The sequence below is a fragment of the Equus asinus genome, chromosome X (genome assembly GCF_041296235.1).
Source record: "Equus asinus isolate D_3611 breed Donkey chromosome X, EquAss-T2T_v2, whole genome shotgun sequence".
Classification (NCBI taxonomy): domain Eukaryota; kingdom Metazoa; phylum Chordata; class Mammalia; order Perissodactyla; family Equidae; genus Equus; species Equus asinus.
Window position 1 is genome coordinate 52,214,859 of NC_091820.1, and position 22,205 is coordinate 52,237,063.

Consider the following 22,205-nt stretch of genomic DNA (forward strand, 5'->3'; position numbering starts at 1 on the left):
CACAGACACGGAGCCTTCACACCTATTGTTTTAAAAATCACAGGTCTCCTACCCTCATAACCAACTCAGTAGGCACCTAAACTACTTAACGAGTCAATCGTCAAGAGAGGGCAGCCCACTTGGTTGCCGGGGTGATCAGGCTCAGAAACCAGAGAGGGGGGCTCCCAGAGGTGGAGCCTTTGATACTCTAAAGATTTCTTTGTTTCTCAATTGCAAAGCTCAAAAGGAACCAAAAATGGTCACTGTAACTTTAAGAGAGAGGAAAGAAAAGGGTCCATTACTTTAAAAATCTCCTGAACCTAGGGCAGCGTCCTACTTGCTCACCTGTTGGATTCCTATAGCAAGGGGTGATGGGGGCGTCCCCCTGCACTGCATCTCTTGTATACCTTCCTTATTATGCCTGGCAGTCATAAGTGCCAGGTGAATTGTCCCAAAGATAAAAGAGCAGAGAAAAACAGTGAAGAATTTTCCACCGGTCTGGGGGACATTCTACCCAATTGCATCCTGGAGCCATTCTCCCAAGAAAGGGTTCCCATACTTAACCAAAGGTTAGAGTTTGGTACTTTCCTTGAACCGGAGTCCCGATTGGGACTTTCCCAAAGTTCAGAGCATGGTCAGGTGCCACAGGGAGGGATCCCAATCCAGCTGTAGGAAAAGAAACCTTCCACGGGAGTCTTGGAGATTGGCGACCGTCCTCATGACTTAAGTGGTCAACCCGTGCCCATGTAAAACTTGTCTATTAGAGATAGAGTCAGGAACGAATGGATTAATTCATTTTCCATCACCCTCAGGCTTAAGGTACTGATTCTCTTCAGGCTGAATGCCACAATTTGCCCCATAGAGTAGCCATGGGCAGCAAACGTGGATTCATACAGCCATCCAAGAAAGTTCTCGATGGAGAAGTGAATTTAGATCCATCCTCGAAAAAGAGAAAGGCACAAGGAAAAAAATGGCACTTACCAGAACTTGAGCTCACAAGCTGATGAAGCAAGTTCCCTGTACGGGCGACCAAAAATGATGCGGCGTCGGTGAGCTGAGGAGTCAAAGGAAAGATTTCTTGGACTCTCAAGGTCTGGCAGTAGTGCTCTTTTATTTAGAGAATAGCGTGGAATAGCATGGGGACAGGACCCATGGGCAGGACTTAACAGGTCTTGCTGTTACAATATTGCACAAGGAGGTATACCCAGTCAGACATTTTAAAACATACTCAGGCAAAGTTGATATAACCTCTTTATAAAGAAAATCAGCTTCTAAGTTGTGTTGCCACTATCATCCAGGTTTCCAAATTAACAGTTCCCTCTTCGGGGAACCAGGGACATTGCTCTTGTATGAAATGTAGGAATTTAGAAATCTGTCCCCAAGAGGCTTTTATGCCTCTTTTTGCAAGCATACATGTTATTATTTCTATACAGAGCCTCTTTCTTTAGACTCAGTATGGCCCAAAACTTCTCAAAGTTCTTAACAACTTCTACCCTTCCTAACCTTTGCTCACTCTCCCTTTGGCAGAGAGGGGCTAAAGGGGGCTATTCTTTCCAGCCCTGGGTAGGATCCTATCCATCCCAAGAAGTGTGGGGAACTTACCCTTCAGGTCCCTGTTTGGGCGCCACTTGCCGGAGTCCTGCTCCAGCCGAGTCCAGGTTCCTGAGGGAGGGACGGAGTCCACGCATTGAAGGAAGAGACGTGAGAATTGAGTCTGTGTAATCAAGTCCGTCTTTACTGTGTACAAGTGTCGTTTTTATATTTTTCAGGATTTTAGTACAGAAATAGCTCTACAAATATTCTCAGAGATAAGGAAGTAAAAAACGAGCACAAGAATATTTATTAGCATTCCATTCTATAGAGCATAAAGTTAATGATCATCTTCTCCGCAATTAACTATTGTTTATTGTCTCTAAGCTAAAAGAGATAGGTACCTTGACATCTGTTGTAATTCATAGTAAAGTTAAATCAAAGAGAGAAGGACCAGACCTCTGGACAGGACAGCATTCCCCGTCTGTTTACATCCTGGGGGAGCCACCCCTGCCTCCCTCAATCATCCATGCCATTAGTGTAGATGGTTAATGGGAACAAAAGGCAACTCCTGGGTATCTTATCCCCAGGGCTATGTGCATTCTCAGCGGGTAGTTAAAATTCTTTACATTCCCGTGCCCCTTAGGGAGCGAAAGCATTCCTTTGTCTTTCAGGAGGTAGGGCTAATTGTCCCTTGAGCACACTGCCAGGAGAAAATATCATTTTGCTAGTAAGGTGTCAGGCTGAAAAGCTAAGTTAAACTATATAAAGCAGAAATAAGTATAGTCATAACCTTGATAGAAAGCATGAAAGCAGAAAGAAAATATCAGGGGTGTCGACCAGCCATTCTTCACCGAGGGCCGTCCCTGCACCCCTCGGCCCTTCTCAGTCCGGACTCTGTCAGACGGCTGTATAGGTATTGGTAACATGGCTCCCGACACACTAGACTAGATGAACTTAATAGTTATATAGGGAACACTCCAACCAAAAACAGCAGAATATACTTTCATCTCAAGCATGCATAGAACATTCTCTAGGTAGACCATATTTGGGAAACAAGCAAACCTCAATAAGTTTAAGAAGATTAAAATAATATCTGCTATTTATTTTGACCACAATGCTATGAAACCAGAAATCAACTACAAGAAAAAACCCGGGAAAGGAACAAAAATGTGAAGACTAGACAACATGCTACTGAACAACCAATGGGTCATTGAAGAAGTAAAGGGAGAAATATAAAAATATTTGGAGACAAACGAGAATGAAAACATATCATACCAACTTATATGGGATGCAGCAAAAGTGGTCCTAAGAGGAAAATTTATAGCAATACAGGCCATCATTAACAAACAAGAAAAAGCTCAAATAAACAATCTTAAACTAAACCTAACAGAGTTAGAAAAAGAAGAACAAAGCACAAACTCAGCAGAAGTAGGGACATAATAAAAACTACAGCAGATATAAATGAAATTCAAACAAAAAAGCCTGTAGAAAGGATCATGAATCAAGGAGCTGGTTCTTTTAGAAGATGAACAAAATTGACAAACTCTCATCTAGACTCACTAAGAAAGAAGAGAAAAGTCTCCAGTGAATAAAATTACAAATGAAAGAGGAGAAATTATACTGGATACCACAGAAATACAAAAGATTTTAAGAGAATACTATGAGAAACTATGTGCCAACAAACTGGAAAATCTAGAAGAAATGGATAAATTCTTAGACTCTTATCACCTCCCAAAACTGAGTCAAGATGAAATAGAGAATCTGAATAGGCCAATCCAAGTAAAGAGATTGAAACAGCAATTAAAAATCTCCCATAATAAAAGTCCAGGAGCAGATGGCTTCTTGGGATAATTGTACCAAACATTCAAAGAAGATTTATTAGCTATTCTTCTCAAACTATTCCAAAAAATTGAGGAAGACAGAAATATTCTTAACACGTACTAGGAGGCCAATGTCACCCTGATACCAAAGCCAGACAAGGACAACACAAAGAAGGAAAATTACAGGCCAATATCGCTAATGAACATAGATGCAAAAATCCTCAACAAAATATTGACAAATCAAATACAGCAATACATTAAAATGATCATACACCATGATCAAGTGTGATTCACACCAGGGACACAGGGATGGTTCAACATGTGCAAATCAATCAATGTGATACACCACATTAAGAAAATGTGGAACAAAAACCACATGATAATCTCCATAGATACAGAGAAAGCATTCGACAAGATCCAACATCCATTCATGATAAAAAAAATCTCAATAAAATGGGTATAGAAGGAAAGTACCTCAACACAATAAAGACCATATGTGACAAATCTACAGCTAACATCATACTCAATGGGGAAAACCTGAAAGCCATCTCTCTGAGAACAAGAGCAAGACAAGGGTGCCCAGTCTCACCACTCTTATTCAACATAGTACTAGAGGTTTTTGCTAGAGAAATTAGGCAAGAATAACAAGTAAAAGAATCCAAATAGGCACTGAAGAAGCTAAACTCCTGCTGTTTGCAGACAACATGATTTTATATATAGAAAACCCTTAAGAATCCGTCAGAAAACTATTAGAAATAATCAACAACTACAGCGATGTTGCAGGGTACTAAGTCAACTTACAAAACTCAGTAGCATTTCTATACTCTAAGAACAAACTAATAGAACAAGAACTCAAGAATACAATCCCACTTTACAGTCTCAACAAAAAGAATAAAATATCTAGGAATAAACTTAACCAAGGAAGTGAAAGGCCTATACAAGGAAAACTAAAAGACATTACCGAAAGAAATTTATAATGACACAAAGAAATGGAAAGATGTTCTATGCACATGGATTGGAAGAATAAACATAGTTAAAATGTCCATACTACCTAAAGCAATCTACAGATTCAACACAATCCCAATCATAATCCCAATGACATTCTTCACAGAAATAGAACAAAGAATCTTAAAATTCATATGGGGCAAGAAAAGACCCCAAATAGCCAAAGAAATCCCGAGAAACAAGAGCAAAGCTGGTGGCATCACATTCTCTGACTTCAAAATGTATTACAAATCTTTAGTAATCAAAACACCATGGTACTGGTAGAAGAACAGGCACACAGATCAATAGAACAGAATTGAAATACCATAAATAAAACTACACATCTATGGATAGCTAATCTTCTGCAAAGATACTAAGAACATAAAATGGAGAAAGAGAAGTCTCTTCAACAAATGCTGCTGGGAAAACTGGATAGCCACATGCAAAAGAATTAAAGTAGATCATTATCTTTCTACATACACAAAAATAGACTCAAAATGGATCAAAGACTTGAAGATAAGTCCTGAAACCATAAAACTTCTGGAAGAAAATATGCTCTTTGAAATCAGACTTAAAAGGATCTATTTGAATACATGTCTGCTTAGACAGGGGAAACAAAAGAAAAAATAAACAAGTGGGACTTCATCAGACTAAAGAGTTTCTGGAAGACAAAAGAAACCAAGATCAAAATGAAAAAAACAACCCACTAAATGGGAGAAAATATTTGGAAATCATATATCTGACAAGGGGTTAATCTCCATAATATACAAATAACTCACACAAGTGAACTACAAAAAAACCAAACAACCTGATCAAAAGGTGAGCAGGCAATATGAACAGACATTTTCCAAAGAAGATATACAGGTGGTCAATAGTCACATGAAAAGATGATCAACATCACTAATCATCAGGGAAATGCAAATCAAAACTACACAGATATCACCCTACGCCTTGTAGAATGGCTATAATCATCAGGGCAAAATCAACAAATTTTGGAGAGTTTGTGGAGAAAAGGGAACACTCATTCACTGCTGGTGGGAATATAAACTGGTGTGGCCACTGTGGAAAACAATATGGAGATTTCTCAAAAAATTTAAAATACAAATACCATATGAGCCAGCTATCCCACTATTGTGTATTTATCCAAGAACTTGAAATCAATAATATAAAAAAATTATGCACCCCTCGTTCATTGCAGCTTTATTCACAATAGCCAAGATGTGGGAGCCACCCAAGTGCCCACCAACTGATGATTGAATAAAGAAGATGTGGTGTGTATATATACAATGGAATACTACTCAGACATAAAAAGGCAAAATCATCCCATTGGCAACCACATGGATTGACCTTGAGGGAATTATGTTAAGCAAAATAAGCCAGACAGAGAAAGGCAAACACCAGATGGTTTCATTCATATGTGGAATATAAACAAAGGTATGGACAAGGAGAACAATGAAGTGGTTTCCAGGGGGAAGGAGGGTGGAAGATGGGCACAACGGGTGAAGGGGAACACATATGGTGTATGACAAATATTAATGTTCAACTTAAATTTCACAGTTATAAGCTATTATGACCACAATAAAAAAAAGAGTGGAAATAAATGAAATAGAGACTAAACAAGTAATAGAAAGGATAATGAATACTGGGTCTTTGAAAAGATAAGAAATTTGACAAACCTTTACCTAGTCTTACTAAGAAAGAAGAGAAAAGGATAAAATAAACAAAATCAGAAACAAAAGAGGAGAAATTACAACAGATACCACAGAAATACAAAGTATTATAAGAGAATATTATATGAAAAGTTATATGCCAACAAATTGGATAACCCAAAAGAAATGGATAAGTTCTTAGAATCATACAACCTTCCAAAACTGAATCAAGAAGAAATGGAGAATCTGAATAGACTGATCACTAGTAAAGAGATCAAAACAGTAATCAAAAACCTCATGAAAAAAAAGTCCAGTACCAGATGGCTTCCCTGGTGAATTCTACCAAACGTTGAAAGAAGACTTAATACCTATCCTTCTCAAACCCTTCTAAAAAGTGGAAGAAGAGGGAATACTTTCTAACTCATTTTACAAGGCCAACATTACCCTAATACCAAAACCAGAGACAACACAAAAAAAGAAAGTTACAGGCCAATATGGATGATGAACATAGGTAGCAAAATCCTCAACAAAATATTAGTAAATCAAAGACAAAAATACATTAAAAGGATAATACACCATGGTCAAATGGGATTTATTTCTGGGATGCAAGGATGTCAACATCCACAAATCAATCAATGTGATATGCCACATTAACAAAATGAAGAATAAAAATCACATGATCATCTCAATAAATGCAGAGAAAGCATTTGAAAAGATTTAGCATCCATTTATGATAACAACACAATAAAATAGATTTTAAAAGAAAATACCTCAATAAAATAAAAGCCATACTTGACAAACTCACAGTTAACATTATACTCAATGGTGAAAAACTGAAAGCTGTCCCCCAAAGAACAGGAACAAGACAAGGATTCCATTCTCACCACTCTTACTCAACATAGTAATGGAGGTCCTAGATAAAGAAGTCAAGCAAGAAAAAGAAATAAAAAGAATCCACATTGGAAAGAAAAAAGTAAAACTGTCACTATTTGCAGGTTAATTTTTTTATATAGAAAACCTAAAGAATTCACCAAAAAACTATTAGAAATAATGAACGAGTACAGTAAAGTTTCAGGGTACAAAATCTACATACAAATATAATTTGCATTTCTATACACTAAGAGCAAATCAACAGACAGAGAAATCAAGAATAAACTTCCATTTACAATTGCAACAAAAATAATAAAATACTTAGGAATAAATTTAACCAAAGATGTGAAAGACCTCTATAAGAGATTGTTGAACAAAATAGAAGACACAAAGAAATGGAAAGATGCTCATGGATTGGAAGAATTAACATAGTTAAAATGTCCATATTACCTAAGACAGTCTACAGATTCAATGCAATCCCAATCAAAATCCCAATGACGGTTTTCACAGAAATAGTACAAAGAAATCTAAAATTTATATGGAGCAACAAAGGACCCCGAATAGCCAAAGGAATCCTGAGAAAAAAGAACAAAACTGGAAGTATCACACCCCCTGATTTCAAAGTATACCACAAAGCTATAGTAATCAAAACAGCATGGTACTGACAGAAAACAGAAACTCAGATCAATGGAATAGAATTCAGAGCCCAGAAATAAAACCAAACATTTTCAGATAGCTAATTTCTGACAAGGAATCGAAAGTATGTAATAGAGACAGGAAGGTCTCTTCAATAAATGGTGTTGGCAAAACTGGACAGCCATATGCAAAAGAATGAAGCTGCACCACTATTGTACACTGTTTACAAAAATTAACTGAAATGGATTAAAGAATTGAATGTAAAACCTAAAAACATAATACTCCTAGAAGAAAACACAGGCAGTATACTCTTTGACAGTGGTCTTAGCAATATCTTTGTGAATATGTCTCATCAGGCAAGGGAAATAAAGGAAAAAAATAAACAAATGGAACTACATCACTGAAAAGATTCTAAGCAAACCATTAGCAAACGAAAAGACAACCTACAGATTGGGAGAATATATTGAAAATCTTATATCTGATAAGGGGTTAATATCCAAAATATATGAAGAACTCATCCAACTCAACAACAACAAAACAAACAACGCTATCAAAAGATGGGCATAGTGTCTGAAGAGACATTTTTCCAAAGAAGATATACAGACAGCCAAAAGGCACATGAAAAGATGTTCAACATCACTATTAGGGAAATGCGAGTCACCATCACGAGTTATCACCTCACGCCCATCAGAATTACTACAATTAACAAGACAAGAAATAACGTGTTGGAGAGGATGTGAAGAAAAGGGAAACCTCATACATTGCTAGTGTGAATTTTAATTGGTGCAGCCACCAGGAAAACAGTATGGAGATTTCTCAAAAGATTAAGAATAGAATTACCATATGATCCAGCTATTCCACTTCTGAGTATTTATCCAAAGAACATGAAAACACTAATTCAAAATTGCGTATGACCCCTATGTTCATTGCAGCACTATTTACAACAGCCAGGACTTGGAAACAGCCTTAATGCCCACTGACAAATGAATGGAAAAAGAAGATGTGGCATATATATGCAATGAAATACTACTCAGCCACAAAAAAGATGAAATCTTACCATTTGCAACAACATGGATGGATCTTGAGAGTATCATGCTAATAGAAATGTCAGACAGAGAAAGACAAATGCCATATGATTTCACTCATATGTGGAAGACAAAAATAATAATAACAAACACATAGATACAAAATTCAGATTGGTTGTTACCAGGTGGGAAGGGAGGTGGGGAGAGGCTGAGAGGGCTAAAGGGCGTCATTTGTATAGTGACAGAGGAAACTAGACTTTTGAAGGTGAACAAAATGTATTCTATACAGAAGTCGAAATATAATGATGTACATCTGAAATTTATATAATGTTATAAAACCAATGTTAACTGAATAAAAGAAGAAAAGGGAGTGTGTGTGTATATATATATGTGCGTGTGTGTGTGTGTGAATATTATTGTCATAAAAAAGAAAAAAATCCTGCCATTTTCAAAAACATGGATGGACCTTCAGGTCATTATGCTAAGCAAAATGTCAGCCAGAGAAAGACAAATACCGTATGATCTCACTTATATGTAGAATTAAACAAAAAAAGCACTCATAGATGCAAATAGCAGATTGGTGATTGCCAGAGGAAGGGGTTGGGGGTTAGGGGAAATGGGTGAAGGTGGTCGAAAGGTATAAACTTCCATTTATAAGACAAATAATTTCTGGGGATGTAATGTACAGCATGGTGACTATAGTTAACAATACTACATTGTATAATTGGAAGTTTCTAAGGCAGTAGATCTTAAAATTTCTCATTACAAGAAAAAAATTGTAACTATGTGAAGTAATGAATGTTAACCAAAGTTATCCACAACCACTGTTCAATATATCCATATATCAAATTATGTTGTACACCTTAAAGTTATACAATGTTATATGTCAATTATATCTCAATAAAACTAGAGAAAAATAAAGTGCGTACTTCTAGGTCTGTCTGGTTTATTTGGCTTAACATAAATTTTTGAGATTTATTCATACTGTTGCAGTTAGTCATAGATCATTTATTTAAATTTCTGTATAGCACTTCATTGTATGAATACAGTGAAATCTATGTATCCATTCTCCTATTCATGGGCATTTGGGTTTTTCCAGGATTGGCTATTCCAAGCTATGCTGCAGTAAAATTCTTATAGATGTCTTTTGAAAAACTCATATATGCATTTCTATTGAGTATATACCTAGGAGCAGAGTTGCAAGTTGTGGAGTATGTTTAACTAAGGTAGATATTGCCGGTTTTCTAAATTTGTTTTTAGTCCTTTGTGGATTCCAGGTGAGGAATGGCTGTGAAGAAAGAAACTTGAGACCCTTGACCTTAGACTTTCTTTGGGCAGAGGCCCAGCCTCCACGTGAAGGGGAAGTTATAGAAAGAATTCAAATAGCAACTAAGAGTTAGGAATATTAGCTTTTGTGGTTCTCTGCAATACTGAGTTTCTGGAATTCCAAGAGTGTAAATAGAGCTTTGTTTGTTTGTTTTTCATTAAAAAGTTGGTCAGAATTACCATCATCAAGAATTGTAGCTTCTCTTAGCATTCTCCTGCTCCCTGGCTAGGGAAGGCATTCTCCAGGGACTTCAGCATTTTCCTACTCCCTTGCTAGAGCAGGTGAGCATGGACAGACAAGTCTCTCTCCTGCTGCATCCCTGAAGCCCCACAGGCACGCACAGTCAAGGCATATTCCCCTTGCCTTGTTGAAGCCAGCAAAGGCAACAAAAGCAAAACTAAACAAGTGGGACTACATCAAGCAAAAAAGATGCTTCACAGCAAAGGAAACCATCAAAATGAAAAGTCAATCTATTAAAAGGGAAAAAACATTTGCAATCATATATCTGACAATGGGTTAATATATAAAATATGTAAAGAATTCATAAATCTCAATAGCAAAAACCCAATCAATCAATTAAAAAATGGGGAGAGGATCTGAAGAGACATTTTATCCAAAGAAGGCATACAGATGGCCAACAGGCCCATGAAAAGATATTCAGCACCACTAATCATAAGGGAAATACAAACCAGAACCACAATGAGATATCATCTCACACCTATTAAAATAAAAAAGACGAGAAATAAGTGTTGACCAGGATGTGCAGAAAAGGGGACCCTCATGCACTATTGGAGGAATGTAGACTGGTGCAGCCACTATGGGAAACAGTATGGAGGTTCTTTAAAAAGTTAAAAGTAGAACTACCTTATGATCCAGCAATTCCACTTCTGGGTATTTATTCAAAGAAAACAAAAGCATTAATTCAAGAAGATATACGAACCCATATGTTCATTGTAGCATTATTTACAATGGCCAAGATATGGAAACAACCTAAGTGTCCATCGATGGATGAATAGATAAAGAAGATGTGGTTTATATATACCAAGGAATATTACTCAGCAATAAAAAAGACTGAAATCTTGCCATTTGCAACAACACAGATGGACCTTGTGGGAATTATGTTAAGTAAAATAAGTCAGAGAAAGACAAATATCATTTGATTTTGCTTATATGTGAAATCTAAAAAACAAATGAACACAACACAACAAAACAAAAATAATAGATACAGAGAACAGAATGATGATTGTCAGAGAGGAGGGAGATTGAGGAAGAGATCAAGAGGTACAAACTGCCAGTTATAAAATAAATAAGTCATGGGTATGTAACGTACAGCATGGTGACTATTATTGACTTTCAAGTAGAGCATACTTGAAAGTTGCTATGAGGGTAAATCCTAAAAGATAACTTTGTATGATGAAGGATAGTAGCAAGACTTGTGGGGATCATCTTGCAATGTATGAAAATATCAAATGATGTTGTACACCTGAAACCAATATAATGTTCTTGTCTTTTGTATCTCAACAAAAAAAGAATTATAGCTGTTCTTTCCCTTCCCTTCTCTTTCCTCTGGTCTCCTTCTCTCTCATCTCCTTCCTTCCTCTCTCTTCCGCTCCTCTATTAGAAAGAAGGTAAAGATGTATATATACATATATGTAGATACATACACACACACACACATATATATATATATATAGAGAGAGAGAGAGAGAGAGAGATACATACACATTGATTATTTCCCCCTACTTCATTCAACCCATCCTATGCCCAGCAACACCAATCTGTTCACCCCAACCACCACTTCAGTTCACCACTCCCCTTGCTCATCTCTCTATTTCACCCTTCCGCTCCCTTCTATAACCATTTCTATCATTCTATGTGTCTGTTTCTGTGCTACAGATATACAGGTAAAAAAGATTAAAATAGTCTCTGTCCTTACAGAGCTTATATTCTAGCATACCCCTCAATACATGGTTACTCAATTGACCATCTAGTGCACAATCTAGATCTTAAAGTCCATTATCAACACAATTGATTGGTTTGGCCATTTAATTGAGCTGTTTTGGTAGCTTACTTCCTGCAGGAAGCATTAATTGCTATTTTGGGTAGTCAATCCAATATTAGCTTATCTCTTCCTTTTTCCCCACCAGAAGCATGTAATCTCTGTACAATTTTGCATTTTGGCCAGTCTAGTTTCATTTTTAGCCAAGCACTACACATATACGTGTGTACTAGTGGAAGTATAAGTCATGCCTAGAGTGGTCTCTACTCTTGAGGGGTCTAGTATGGGAAATGGCATGTACACCAATCACCAAGATACTTGTAGAAAGAGATAATGGCCAGAAGAGAAGAAAAAATAAAGTGCTGTAGGGGGTTTAGAGGAAGGGTAATAAAGGAAGGTTTCATGTAGAAGGTAGTTTTAAGTTAGACTTTGAAGGATGGAAGTTCCTCTGGATGTAAGTAATGGGATGGAGCCAAATGATTTATGTGAAGGGAGTGCAGGGTTGTGCTTCTGCTTATGTTAAACTATTAATTTCCTTGAAGTCTTTAGAAAAACAGGAAACTGGCAGCCCTTCTGTACTCTACTCAACACTGGCGTAGAGTCAGTTGGAGAGCTGCCTTTGGATTGTTGTAAATTGGCCCCTGAATTTCTTCCAAGTCCATTATTTGATCCTCTCCCATGTGTTCTTTGAAAGTTTTCAGAGTCTCTCTGTTTCCAAAATAACCAGAATTCAAAGAGCCTGCTGGCTGGAGTAATTCCAAATTTGCCACCCAGGCAGTATGGTGAGTCATCATTTTAAACAATTAACCTTTTAATTTAAGATCATAGATTCACACGGAGTTGTAATAAATAATACAGAGAGATCTAACGTATTCTTTACTCAATTTCCCTCAATGATAATAACTTGCAAGCCTATAGTATAATATCATAACCAGTCGTTGATTAGTCATGATACCAAACAGTTTCATCACCTCATGTAGCACTTCTGTTTTTTCTTTTATAGCCACACTCACTTTTACTGCCCCGTCTCATGTTCATTACTACTCTCTATATAAATGCACTTGATTTTTGTGTGATTATCCTTCCACCCAGTTTTATTGAGATATAATTGACATACAGTACTTTATAAGTTTAAGGTGTACAGCACAATGATTATACATATTGAAATGATTACCACAGTAAATTTAGTTAATGTCTATTATTTCATATAGACAGAAAAAAAGAAAAAACTATTTTCTCTTGTGATGAGAAATCTCAGCATTTACTCTCTTAACAACTTTCAAATATACCATACAGCAGCATTAACTATAGACATCATGTTGCACTTAAATCTCCAGTACTTATTTCTCTTATAACTAGAAATGTGTACCTTTTGACCATCTTCATCCAATTCCAGAACGCCCCATCTCTGATATGTGGTAATCATGAGTCTGATCTTTTTTTCTAAGAGTATGTTTCTTGTTCTCTTTTTTGAATATACTACATATAAGTGAGATCATACAGTATTTGACTTTCTCCATCTGATTTATTTCATTTAGCATAACGCCTTCAAGGTCCATCCATGTTATTGCAAATGGCAGGATTTTATTCCTTATTATGGTTGAATAATGTTCCATTGTGTGTGTGTGTATATATATATATATATATACATGCATATATACACAACTTCATTATCCATTTATCCATCGGTAGATACTTAGGTTATTTCCATGTATTGGCTATTTTGTATGATGCTGCTATGAACATGGGGATGCAAGTATCTCTTTGACATAGTGTTTTCATTTCCTTTATACATATATATACCCAGAAGTGGGATTGCTGGATAAGATATTAGTTCTATTTTCAATTTTTTGAGGAACCTCCATACTGTTTTCCATAGTGGCTGTATCAATTTACAGTTCCACCAAGAGTGCACAAGGGCTCCCTTTTCTCCACATCCTGAGCAACAATTATCTCTTGTCTTTTTCACTATAGCCATTTTAACACGTGTGAATGATATCTCGTTGTGGTTTGAATTTGCATTTCCCTAATAATTAGCGATGTTGAGCATGTTTTCATGTACCTGTTGGCCTTTTGTATATCTTCTTTGGAAAAATGTCTATTCAAGTACTTTGCCCATTTGTTAATTGGACTTTTTTAATTCAGTTGTATGATTACTTTATATGTTTTGGATATTAACGCCTTACCAGATAGATGGTTTGCAAATATTTTTCCCATTCCATGGGTTGTCTTTTTATTTTGTTGGTCATTCTTTTTGTTGTATAGAAGCTTTTTAGTTTAATGTATTCCCACTTATATTTTATTTTGTTCCTTGTTCTTTAGGTTTCACATCCAAAAAATCATTACCAGCAGCCACATCAAGGAGGTTCATTCCTATGTTTTCTTCTAAGAATTTCATGGTTTCAGCTCTTATATTTAAGTCTTTAATGCATTTTGAGTTAATTTTTAGGAATGGTGTAATTTTGGGGAAAGTGGTCCAGTTTCATTCTTTTACATGTGGATATCCAATTATCCCAGTGCCATTTATTGAAGAGACTTTCTTTTCTCCATTGAGTATTGGCTCCCTTGTCAGATATTAGTTGACTGTATATGCACGTGTTTATTTCTGGACTCTCAATTCTGTTCCAGTGGTGTGTTTTCATTCCAATATCATACTGTTTTCATTACTATATTTTATAGTATAGCTTGAAATCAGGAAGTGTGATACCTCCTGCTTTGATATTTTTTCTTAGAAATTCTTTGGCTATTTGGGGTCTTTCAGTTCCACATAAATTTTAGGAGATTTTGTACTTCTGAAAAAATACTATTGGAATCTTGGTAAGAAGTACATTGATGGCTTTTGGTAGTATTGACATCTCAAAAATATTATTTCACCTAATTCATAAACATGGGATATCTTTCCATTTATTTGTGCTTTCTTTCATTTCTTTGATGAACGTCTTATAGTTTTCAGAGTAGAGATCTTTCAACTCCTTGGTTAAATTTATTCACATGTATTTTATTGTTTTGATTCTATTGTAAATAGAATCTATTTCTTTATTTATTTTTCAGTAAATTTGTTGTTAGTGCATAGAAACATTACTGATTTTTGTTTATTAATTTTGCATCCTTCAAATTTACTGAATTCATTGATTAGATATAACAATTTTTTGGTTTAGTCTAGGATTTTCTTTACATAAAATCATGTTATCTGTAAATAGAGACAATTTTACTTCTTCCCTTCCAATTCTGATATCTTTTATTTCTTTGTCTTGTTTGCTTGCTCTAGCTAGGACTTCCAGTACTATGTTGAATAGGAGTGGTGAGAGTGGGCACCCTTGTCTTGTTCCTGACATTAGAGGAAAAGTTTTAATCCTTTCACCATTGACTATGATGTTAGCCGTGGACTTGGCCTATATAGCCTGTTATGTTGAGATATGTTCCTTACATGTCGAGGTTGTCACGGGTTTTTATCATGAATTGTTGGTGAATTGTGTCAAATGCTTTTTTTTTTGCATCTATTGAGATGATCATACGATTCTTTTTCTTCATTCTGTTAATGTGATGTATCACATTGACTGATTTGCATATATTGAAGCATCCTTGCATCCCGTGAATGAATCCCACTTGATTATAGCGAGTGATCTTTTTAATGTGCTGCTGAATTCGGTTTGCTATATATATAAGGGATATTGACCTGTAGTTTTCTTTTCTGATGGTGTCCTTTTCTGGTTTTGATTTTAGGATAATACTGGCCTCATAAAGTGAGTTTGGGAGGTTCTCTCCTCTTCCATTTTTAGGAAGAGTTTGAGAATGGTTGGTGTTAACTCATTTTTAAGTTTTGGTGAAATTCACCAGTGAAGTCATCTGGTCCTGGGCTTTTCTTTGTTGGGAAATTTTTGATTACTGTTTCAATGTCCTTACTAGGAATTGGTCTATTCAAATTTTCTGTTTCTTCTTGATTCAGTCTTGGTAAGTTGTATGTTTCTAAGAATTTTTCCATTTCTTCTAGGTTGTCCAGTTTGTTGGCCTATAGTTGTTCATAGTGGTTCTTATGATCCTTTTATTTCTATGATATCAGTTGTAATGTCTCCTTTTTTCATTTATATTTTTGTTAATTTGAGTTCTCTTCTTTTCCTTTTGTTAGTCTAATCAAAAGTTTTTTTTAATTTAGTTTACCTTTTCGAAGAACCAACTCTTTGTATGGCTAATCTTTTCTATTGTTTTTCTGATCTATTTCATTTATTTCTGCTCTAATATTTATTATTTCCTTTATTCTACTAATTTTAGGATAAGTTTGTTTTTTTCCTAGTTCCTTAAGGTGTGGAGTTAGGTGGTTTATTTGGGATCTTTCTTGCTTCTTAATGTAGGTGTTTATTGCTATGAAATTCCCTCTTAGAATGATTTTGTTGCATCCCATAAGTTCTGGTCTATTGTGGTTCTATTTTAATTTGTCTCAAGGAAACATTTTTTAATTGAGGTATAATCTACATGCAACATTATACTAACTTCAGGTGAATAACATAACAATGCAATATTTGTGCAAATTGCAAAATGATCACCACAATAAATCTAGTTAACATCTGTCACCGTACTTAGTTACAGAATTTTTTATTTTGATGAGAACATTTGACTTACACTCAGCAACTTTCAAATATGCAATACATAACTATAGTCACCATGCTGTACATTACATACTTATTTTTACATTACATTACTTATTTATTTTACAGCTGGAAATCTGTACTTTTTGACACCCTTCACCCATTTTGCCCACCCCTACCCCTTTCCTCTTGCAACCAACAATCTGTTCTCTGTATCTATGAGGTTTTATTTTTATTTTTTTGGATTCCACATATAAGTGATATTGTATGGATCTGTCTGTTCCTAACCCCAGGTTAAGGAAGTTTTCTGCCATTATTTTTTCAAATAACTCTACCCCTTTCTCTATCTCTTCTCCTTGTGGGACTCCTATATAGGGAATGTTAATCCACTTGATGTTGTCCTGTAAGTCCATTAAGCTATCTTCACTTTTTTAAATTATTTTTTCTTTTTGTTGCTCTCATTGGGCAAGTTCCTTCGTCCTGTCTTCAAGTTTACTGATTCTTTCTTCAGCTTCATGTAGTTTGTTATTGAATCCCTCTAGTGTATTTCTTGGTTCAGTTATTGCATTCTTCAGTTTTGTAACATCTGTTTGGACTTTTCATATATTTTCTACCTCTTTTCATTCGTTCTTCTCACTGTATTCATCCATTCTTCTCTAGAGATTGGTCACCATCTTTATGATCATTACTTTGCACTCTTTATTAGGTGAATTACTTATCTTTGATTAAAGTTTTTTTCTGAGGTTTTATCTTGCCCTTTTTTTGAACATATTCCTTTATTTATTCATTTCTCTTGACTCTCTGGATTGGTTTCTATGCATGAGGGAAAAAAAGCCATTTCTCATAATCTTGAAGAGTTGGTCTTGTGTGAGAGATGAACCTTATCTTTTTACCCTGCCCTAACTCTTGGTTATCTCTCAAACCTTAGTGATTGTCCACCAGCTTATTTTATTTTTAACAGCTCCCAGTATTGAGGGTGTGTTAAAAATCAGTCAGTGTCCCAAAGGGAAGGAGCTCAGTCAGCACCAAGATTCAAGCTGATTGGAAGTGAGACGTTCAGGCAGCATCCTTTAAAGTATGAACATATATAAAGTTCTGTGGGACCACAAGCGTAAGTCCTGATAACTACCAGACCAGGTGATCTGGAGGTGTCCCCTCAGCAGAAGTCACAAAAGTTGGGGCTCCAGATAAGTGTATGAGCTCTTTTATGGGAGATACATGTGAGCTGTAGTGAGGCAGAGGGAGAATGCAAGATGGTGTCCCTTGGCCTATGTTCAATGAGAATACCTGTGTAGCCTCTAGATGTGTGCCAAACCTGAAGCCTGTTCCTAAGGCTGAAACTCCAGGACTAAAAAGTAGTCCTCTTTCACAGAAAGGCTGGGGGTTTATTTCAGTTGGCTGTCTGTTCAGTGCCCTGGGGTTATTAACCTGACAGGAACTGTCTCTCTGATTGTTACAGTTCCATGGGACCAAGGAATGCAAGACTCTCTGGTCACCAGAGCCAGGCAATCAAGGGATGTCTCCTGGGGGACAGTAGCAAAAGCCAGGGCACCAGACATAAAAATTGGGATCTCAAACATGTATTAGAGCCACCCTTTGAGATCTGCTTGTGCTCTGGAATGTGGCAGAAGGAGAGTACAAAGATAGCACCCACCCTCTGAAGTCTTAGGAAAGGTTTACAGTCAAACCTTAGATGTGTTTTTATTTTATTTTATTGAGGTCACTTTGGTTTATGACCAGGTTTATGTCATTGTATTTCAGCTTCTGTATAGACTGCATCACGTTCACCACTGAAAGTCTAGTTCCCATCCATCACCATATATATGTGCCCCTTTACCCCTTTTGCCCTCCCCCCACCCACTTCCCCTCTGCCCTCCTTATCTATGTGTTTGTTTATCTCCCAAATATAATTGAATTCATATGGTATTTTTCTTTCTCTGCCTAACTTATTTCGCTTAGCGTAATACTCTCAAGGTTCATCTATGTTGTTGCAAATGGCCCGATTTCATCTTTTTTATGACTGAGTAGTATTCCATTGTGTGTAGATAGATAGATAGATAGATAGATAGATAGATAGATAGATATAGATATAGATACAATACCTTCTTTATCTATTCATGCATTGATGGGGACTTAGTTTGCTTCCAAGTCTTGGCTATTGTGAATAATACTACAATGAACATATGAGAGCATATATCTCTTTGAATTAGTGTTTTTGTGTTCTTTGGGTAAATACTCAGAAGTGGAACAGCTTGATCACATGTTATTTCTATTTTTAATTTTTTAGGGGATTACCATACTGTTGACCATAGTGACTGCACCAATTTGCTTTCTCACGAGCAGTGTATGAGGGCTCGCTTTTCTCCACATCCCGTCCAACACTTGTTAATTATTGCCATTCTGATGGGTTCGAGGTGATATCTCATTTTAGTTTTGATTTGCATTTCCCTAATAATTAGTGATGTTAAACATCTTTTAAATTAATGATGTTAAACCTGTAGGCTATCTGCATATCTTCTTTGGAAAAATGCCTTTTCATATCCTCTGCCAATTTTTTAATCAGGTTGTTCACTTTTTGTTGTTGTTGAACTGTATGAGTTCTTTATATAGTTTAGAAATTAGCCCTTTGTAGGATGTATGGTTTGCAAATATTTTCTACCAGTTGTTGGGTTGTATTTTTGTTTTGTTGATGGTTTCCTTTGCTGTGTGGAAGCTTTTCAGTTTGATGTGGTCTCATTTGTTTATTTTTTATTTCATTTCCCTTGCCTTAGGAGATATGATATTCAAAAAGATACTGCTAAAAACAAATGTCAAAGAGCACATTGCCTATGTTTTATCCTAGGAGTTTTATGGTTTCAGGTCTTGCATTCAAGTCTCTTATCCATTTTGAGTTAATTTTTATGTATGGTGTAACATAAATATGGTCTATTTTCATTCTTTTACAAGTGGCTGTCCAGTTTTCGCAACACCATTTGTTGAAGAAACTTTCCTTTCTCTACTGTATTTTTGGATCTTTTGCTGAAAATTACCTGTCCATAGATGTGTGTGTTTATTTCAGGCTCTCAATTCTGTTCCATTGATCTGTGTGTCTATTTTGTTGCCAGTACAACACTGTTTTCATAACTTTAGACTTGTGGTATATTTTGAATTCAGGGAATGTGATACTTCCACTCCTAGATGTGTTAGAAGTCTGCACCTCAGGATGCAGCTATGATGATAAGCTAACAGCGTTTTTTCCAGAAAGATTGAGCTCCTGGGACTGTTGCCTCTTGCTGTGCCCTGGGGGTGGTAGCTGTTTAAGAACTTTTTCTCTCTTGGTTACAGTGCCGAGGAACCTGCTAGCATAAGTTTTCCTGGCCACCAGAACCAGGTGATATAGAGGTGTCCCCTGGTGGCAGCTTCAAAAATCAGTACACCAGAGAAAGGTATAAACTCTTTTCTGTAAAAAACTGATGAGGCAAAGGGAAAGTACAAAGACTGTGTTCATTAGCCTCTGTTCCCTGAGAGCCCTTCCATAGGCTCCATAAGTGCCAAATCAGAATCCTGCCCCTCAGGCCAAAGATCCTGGACAAGTAAATAGGCCTCTTTCTTGGAAAGACTGATGGTGTGTTTGAGTCTTCTATCTTTGCAGTGCCCTGGGAGTGATAGTCTGCCAAGCACTGTCTCTCTGAATGTTAAAGCCATATGGGCTCCAGAAACACAAGCTCACAAGCTTCCCCTATGAGCCTCCAGAGCCAGACAATTGAGGGCATCCCTTGTGTCGAAGCCACAAAAACTGGGTCACCAAACATAAAAACTGAGACACCAGACATGTATAAAATCTTCCTTCTGGGAGATACTAGTACTCTGGAGTGCAGCAGAGGGAGAATGTGAAGATGGCACCCACTGGCTATAGCAAGGCAGGGAGGAAATGTGAAGATGGCACTGCCCAAAAAAGGAGAAAAAATGTAAAAGAAAAAAAATAAAAGGAAACAATAGAGAAACTTTTTAATTTTCCTTTTAATGTCTTCTCTGATCCATTGGCTGTTCAGGAGAGTGTTGTTTAATTTCCATGTATTCATGAATTTTCCAGTTTTACTCTTGTTATTGATTTCTGGTTTCACACTTTTGTGGTTAGAGAAGATACTTCGTATGATTTCCATCTGCTTTAATTTGCAAAGACTTTTTTGTGGTCTAACATGTGGTCTGTCATAAAAAACATTCCATGTGCAATTGAGAAGATTGTGTATTCTATTGTTGCTGGATATAATATTCTATATATGTCTGTTAGATCTGTTTGGTCTATTGTGTTGTTCAAATGCACTGTTCCCCAATTGATTCTATGTCAGGATGATCTACCCATTTTTGAGAGTGGGGTATTAAAATTTGCAACTATTAATGTGTTGCTATTTATTTCTCTTTTTAGCTCTGTCAGTTTTTGCTTTATATATTTAAGTGCTCTGCTGTTGGGTGCATACATATTTAAAATTGTTATATCTTCTTCATGTATTGATTATTTTACCATTATTTAATGACCTTATTTGTCTCTTTTCACCATTTTTAGTTTAAAGTTTATTTTGTGTGATATAAGTATAGCTACCTCTGCTTTTCTTTGGTTACCATTTACATGAAATGATTTTTCCATACCTTCACTATCAGTCTATGTGTGTCGTTAGGACTTAAGTGAGTCTCTTGTAGGCAGCATATTTTTGGATCTTGTTTTTTTATTCATTCAGAAATTTTATGTCTTTTGATCAAAGAATTCAATCAATTTACATTTAAAGTAATTATTGACGGGTAAGGACTTACTACTGCCATTTTGTTCATTGTTTTCTGGGGTTTTTTTTGTAAATCTATTGTTCCTTGTTTTTCATCTTGCTGCCTTTTTTCGTGATTTGATTACCTTTGGTATCAGTATGATTTGACTCCTTTATCATATTCTTTCCTGAGATTGCTAAAGTTTTTGCCCTTGTGGTTATTATGAGGTTTACATAAAACATCTCAAAATAACCCTCTATTTTAAGCTGATAATAACTTAACTTCAATACAATTCCTAAACTTTACACTTTTACTTCACCTTCCCCTTACATATTAGGTTGTTGCTGTTACAATTTACATATTTTTTATATTGTGTAACTAATAGCAAATTATTTTAATTATGGTTATTTTTACTACATTCATTCTTTTAACTTTTTAACTAAGTCATAAGTGAATTATGCACCACCATAACCAAATTCTAGAATCTAACCAGGGTATATATTTACTATTACCAGTGAGTTTTACACTACCTTTTAATGTTTTTAATATGATAATTAGTGTCCCTTTTCTTCCACTCAAAGAACTACCTTTAGCATTTCTTGTAAGGTAGGTCTAGTGGTAATGAACTCCTTCAGATTTTGTCTGTTTGGTAAAGCACACTTCCTTCATTTCTGAAGGACAACTTCACTGGGTATAGTATTCTTGGTTGACAGGTTTTTTTCTTTCAATATTTTGAACATGTCATCCTATCCTCTCATGGTCTGAAATGCTTCTGTTGAGAGATTTGCCAATGGTCTTATGGGGGTTCCCATGTATGTAGCTCCTCTCTTTTCTCTTGCTACTTTTAAAACTCTTTGTTTGTCTGCGATGTTTGACAATTATAATGTGTCTCAGTGTAGCTGTATTCTAGTTCAACTCCTGTGGGCATCATGGATCTGGATGTCTATTTCTCATCCCCGTTCTGGAAGTTTTCAGCCACTATTGCTTTAAATATGCTTTCTTTCTCTTTCTCTTCTCCTTCTGAAATTCCCATAATTCAAATATTGTTTCTATTCTGTGTGTC

At 36.0% G+C, this 22,205-nt stretch overlaps 1 long non-coding RNA gene across 4 annotated transcripts in view; it reads right to left on the minus strand.

The window, feature by feature from the left end:
• LOC139042700 (uncharacterized) overlaps positions 1–22,205 on the minus strand; it is a 245,991-nt gene that overhangs the window by 4,178 nt on the left and 219,608 nt on the right. For all 4 annotated transcript variants that reach the window (XR_011499746.1, XR_011499748.1, XR_011499747.1 and 1 more), the window contains 2 exons: positions 1,582–1,641; positions 961–1,033 (listed from right to left, as the gene is read on the minus strand). This is a non-coding gene — a long non-coding RNA (uncharacterized lncRNA). The remainder of the gene's footprint in view (positions 1–960; positions 1,034–1,581; positions 1,642–22,205) is intronic.